The following is a 5356-nucleotide window of genomic DNA, read 5'->3' as shown; positions in this document are numbered from 1 at the left end:
ATATAAAATCCCGTCCTATGTACATGCTCCCAATGGTGAAGTACTCGACCTGATGAAAACCTTATCCGAGAGTTTATCCGGCTGTTTTTTTTAACTCAGTTATCTCTGCTGGTATTAAACGATACTGCACTTGTGAAACCGGTTATGTCCTTGGTTCCAACTCAATCATACGAGCGTCTACTCTGAGTGGTGGTTCTTCAAAAAGCCTCAAATACATCCTCATACTTTGCAACCACTGAAATGTCCTGCAACTCATGATGTCCATCACCTTATCCATCGAAATAGTCGCCGTAAATCCCTCTGCTCCTCTCTCCAATAGATCCTCAGCGTGCAACATGGAAATGAATGAAATTCCTCTGTAAGCCAGAATACACTGGAATGTGATCTTCCGATCTCCACTAGGGATATGAACTCTTGCTTTGAGGCAATCTAGTACCACTCGATGGCGTGACAGCCAATCCATCCCAACTATAACATCATAGAAATCCAGCTCCATCTCTCCCAAGTCTCCGATGAAAACAACCCCTCCAAGTAGAACTGATACATCTCGATGAACGCCAGTGGTCCCTAATCTTTGTGTTCCGGTTGTCTGAATCTTAATAGCTTAAACACAATCTGAAACGGTCAACACCGCCAAAATCTGGCAACCAAAACAAGCATAACTCCAGTATATACAAAACGCAAGATGCCGCACCCCCAATCCAAAAGCGATCCCCACGAGTTTACAAACTGAACATACCTCCAAAATAGTCAATTTACTCATACACGAGAATAACACATGCCAACCAATAAATCGCCTCTCACACCAAATAAGCTCCAGTAACCAAAAACTCGCAGAGTGACAGCTTAAAGTTAGGTGGTGGTAGAAACATCACAATCCACTCTCACTCTCCGAACATGGTTGACGAAACTGATAAACACCTGAGTAATTTGACAAACTGTGACATCTTTCATCTGTTGAATATCTGGCTGAAACCCTATTAGCTAGAGGGCGGATAACGATGAGTAAACTCATCGTCATAAAAAGACAATTGGGTTAGAAGTTATCGAACAGAAAGGTGCTACTTATTTTTATTTTTAAAATCCCCCAATTTCCAAAATATTTCGAAAAACTTCTAAAACCGATTAGAATCCAGTCCCACAAATCGCCATCCCGGGACAGAGCCGGGACGGAACCCCGCTCTGATACCAAATTGTAATACCCCGATTTTCTAAATTAATATAATAAATAATAATCTCATAAAAGTCTCCATTTATTACTTTCCAAAGTCAAACTCAACACCATAATCCAATAATAGCATAATTAAAATAAATCCCTGAAAATATCGATAAAAGCATAAAACCGAAGTCTGAAAATAAGAATAAAAATCCCAAAGCACCAATCCGAAAGCAATCACTCCTGCTCGGCTATCTCACCTGAAAGGGGGAAAAAGAGGGTGAGTAACAGGGGAGTCACTCAGTGAGGTATGGGATGCTAATCCACAAACCACTGACTTTAAGTAAATAGAACTCCCGCTATGGAAGTTTAGCTCTAACATGAACAAGCAAGACGTCTAAAGCATCACACACAACAAACACTGCGCTGATAGTGCATAGATATACCACACACCCCGCATCTCCGCATACGGATATACATACGTGGCGTCGCTAGTACAGTCTGTCTCTGTACCCCCGCCCTCGATCGCTGCGTCAGATGCAAACGTCTCTGCACCACGCACCACACAAATTGTGTCGCTAGCCCAGACGTCTCTGAGCCCCCGCCCCTCCACAGTGGCGTCGCTAGTCCAGGCATCCCTGAACCCCCGCCCTCGCACATAGTCCCTACTCATAACTATGTATATATATATCTCATATCTCATCATCACAAAATCCAATCAATGGTTGAATCCTCTAGACCCCTAATTCCGGTTTACAATGAATAAACTAACTAACAAGCAAGGACTCAAGCAGACACAATTCATGTTTTGAAGTCTAAACCTATCATAGAAGGAATTCTACACTGATACGGAATTTATGGAGTAGACCCTCACCTTTGCCACGAGTTCTGAAGATAACCTGAGAAAACACATAATGAACCTTGACGACTCTGAAACAGCAACTCTGGAACTCTCTGAAAATAAATGGATATGATAATTCTGGCAGGACTGAACTCTAGAGAAAACAGATGGATATCTCAAGAACTGACCGTTAACTTTTCAATCCGTCCGGTCATAATGTAGTCCTATATGTCCTCTGTTCATAGATACCGAGTTCACTCCGATCGGACACCATTTGATGAACCAAATTAGCTTCACCTCCAGGCTGGTCGCAAACGAAGACTGCAGTAATACTTCTCACGAAAACAAACACAACTTTCAGAAAATAACTCGAAATGACAATCTGCTTCTTGGAGACGATAGATAAAAGAGTGAACTACTTACTGACAAATTTCCAGATTGAAAGCTTTCATTTAGGTCGGCCGTTTGGCCTTTACGCTGAGACTGGTCGGAACTGTATCTGCATCACTAAAGCTTCAGCTTATCCTTGGCCAAGAAGCAACGTCGATAACTTTCCAACCGTGCCTTGGTTTTACCATCGGGAAGATGATATGGAAAGCTGACAACGAGATATTTCTGATGATATCTCGCTCGTTTGCTGGTTCCTTCTAGATCAACGGGAAAACACCGATGAAGTTGACTATTGGCGGATCCGATCTACAACGAGTAGCCCCAAAGAAATGTCCATAACTATTAGATGAAAAATCCAAATGATGATCCGCTTTCTGATAAACATAGATCTATGAGTGTAGAACATAACCTCAAAAGTTGGATTCGAAATACTGAATTTTGATCGATCGTTCTTCTGCTCTTCCAAAACGTGTCTGATGAGCTTTAATCTCTCTTTTCAAATGGTGTGATGGCTCTTCTTTCATGGTGGCTGGTACAGACTCTAATGGTGATGAGAGATGGAGCACGTGATGTTGGAGAACACAGAATATGTCATGTCTGCGTTGAGCGATGGCAGCTCACGTCTTTAGGTTTTAGAAGAAGACACATGTGATTATATATAAGCACACCCGGTTTTACTAAACCACAAAGATGATGAGTTGGGTTTGTTTTGGTTTGGACCAATAATTAATCAAACCAAATAAATCAAATAATGATTTTAAGAAACTGGGTCGTTACAGAACCAATATGTAAGAAGCTTGATTGGGAACCACTAATCAGTGGAGAATAACCAGGAAGTTGAATAAATCTCATAGGAGTTGTGAGTAAGAAGATATCCCACTTTCTATCCAGGTGATTCCAGATTTGCCTGTTCGGACATATGGCAATATCTCATGATTCTTATCAAACCAGGATGAACCACGATCTAAGAAGCTTTATTTGGAACCACTAATCAGTGGAGAATAACCAGGAAGTTGAATAAATCTCATAGGAGTTGTGAGTAAGAAGATATCCCACTTTCTATCCAGATGATTCCAGATTAGCCTGTTCGGACATATGGCAATATCTTCATGATTCTTATCAAACCAGGATGAACCACGATCTAAGAAGCTTTATTTGGAACCACTAATCAGTGGAGAATAACCAGGAAGTTGAATAAATCTCATAAAGTTGTGAGCAAGAAGATATCCCACTTTCTATCCAGATGATTCCAGATTAGCCTGTTCGGACATATGCCATTATCTTCATGATTCTTATCAAACCAGGATGAACCACGATCTAAGAAGCTTTATTTGGAACCACTAATCAGTGGAGAATAACCAGGAAGTTGAATAAATCTCATAAGTGTTGTGAGTAAGAAGATATCCCACTTCTATCCAGATGATTCCAGATTAGCCTGTTCGGACATATGCCATTATCTTCATGATTCTTATCAAACCAGGATGAACCACGATCTAAGAAGCTTTATTTGGAACCACTAATCAGTGGAGAATAACCAGGAAGTTGAATAAATCTCATAGGAGTTGTGAGTAAGAAGATATCCCACTTTCTATCCAGATGATTCCAGATTAGCCTGTTCGGACATATGGCAATATCTTCATGATTCTTATCAAACCAGGATGAACCACGATCTAAGAAGCTTTATTTGGAACCACTAATCAGTGGAGAATAACCAGGAAGTTGAATAAATCTCATAAGTGTTGTGAGCAAGAAGATATCCCACCTTCTATCCAGATGATTCCAGATTAGCCTGTTCGGACATATGCCATTATCTTCATGATTCTTATCAAACCAGGATGAACCACGATCTAAGAAGCTTTATTGGAACCACTAATCAGTGGAGAATAACCAGGAAGTTGAATAAATCTCATAGGAGTTGTGAGTAAGAAGATATCCCACTTTCTATCCAGATGATTCCAGATTAGCCTGTTCGGACATATGGCAATATCTTCATGATTCTTATCAAACCAGGATGAACCACGATCTAAGAAGCTTTATTTGGAACCACTAATCAGTGGAGAATAACCAGGAAGTTGAATAAATCTCATAGGAGTTGTGAGTAAGAAGATATCCCACTTTCTATCCAGATGATTCCAGATTAGCCTGTTCGGACATATGGCAATATCTTCATGATTCTTATCAAACCAGGATGAACCACGATCTAAGAAGCTTTATTTGGAACCACTAATCAGTGGAGAATAACCAGGAAGTTGAATAAATCTCATAGGAGTTGTGAGTAAGAAGATATCCCACTTTCTATCCAGATGATTCCAGATTAGCCTGTTCGGACATATGGCAATATCTTCATGATTCTTATCAAACCAGGATGAACCACGATCTAAGAAGCTTTATTTGGAACCACTAATCAGTGGAGAATAACCAGGAAGTTGAATAAATCTCATAGGAGTTGTGAGTAAGAAGATATCCCACTTTCTATCCAGATGATTCCAGATTAGCCTGTTCGGACATATGGCAATATCTTCATGATTCTTATCAAACCAGGATGAACCACGATCTAAGAAGCTTTATTTGGAACCACTAATCAGTGGAGAATAACCAGGAAGTTGAATAAATCTCATAAGTGTTGTGAGTAAGAAGATATCCCACCTTCTATCCAGATGATTCCAGATTAGCCTGTTCGGACATATGCCATTATCTTCATGATTCTTATCAAACCAGGATGAACCACGATCTAAGAAGCTTTATTTGGAACCACTAATCAGTGGAGAATAACCAGGAAGTTGAATAAATCTCATAGGAGTTGTGAGTAAGAAGATATCCCACTTTCTATCCAGATGATTCCAGATTAGCCTGTTCGGACATATGGCAATATCTTCATTATCAAACCAGGATGAACCATATCTAAGAAGCTTTATTTGGAACCACTAATCAGTGGAGAATAACCAGGAAGTTGAATAAATCTCATAGGA

General features: G+C 40.1%; 1 long non-coding RNA gene across 1 annotated transcript; it reads right to left on the bottom strand.

Annotated features, from left to right (window-relative positions):
• Positions 1–1244: 1244 nt before the first annotated feature.
• Positions 1245–2833, bottom strand: LOC130504974 (uncharacterized). The gene is made up of 4 exons (XR_008941518.1): positions 2421–2833; positions 2186–2329; positions 2031–2110; positions 1245–1416 (listed from the first exon to the last, which is right to left on the bottom strand). It is a non-coding gene; the product is annotated as an uncharacterized LOC130504974 (long non-coding RNA).
• Between the last annotated feature and the right edge of the window lie 2523 nt (positions 2834–5356).

This window comes from Raphanus sativus, unplaced genomic scaffold (assembly GCF_000801105.2).
Source record: "Raphanus sativus cultivar WK10039 unplaced genomic scaffold, ASM80110v3 Scaffold1914, whole genome shotgun sequence".
NCBI classification, from domain to species: Eukaryota; Viridiplantae; Streptophyta; class Magnoliopsida; order Brassicales; family Brassicaceae; genus Raphanus; species Raphanus sativus.
The sequence above is the reverse complement of the archived record's forward strand: the minus strand, read 5'-3'. Positions and strand labels throughout refer to the sequence as shown.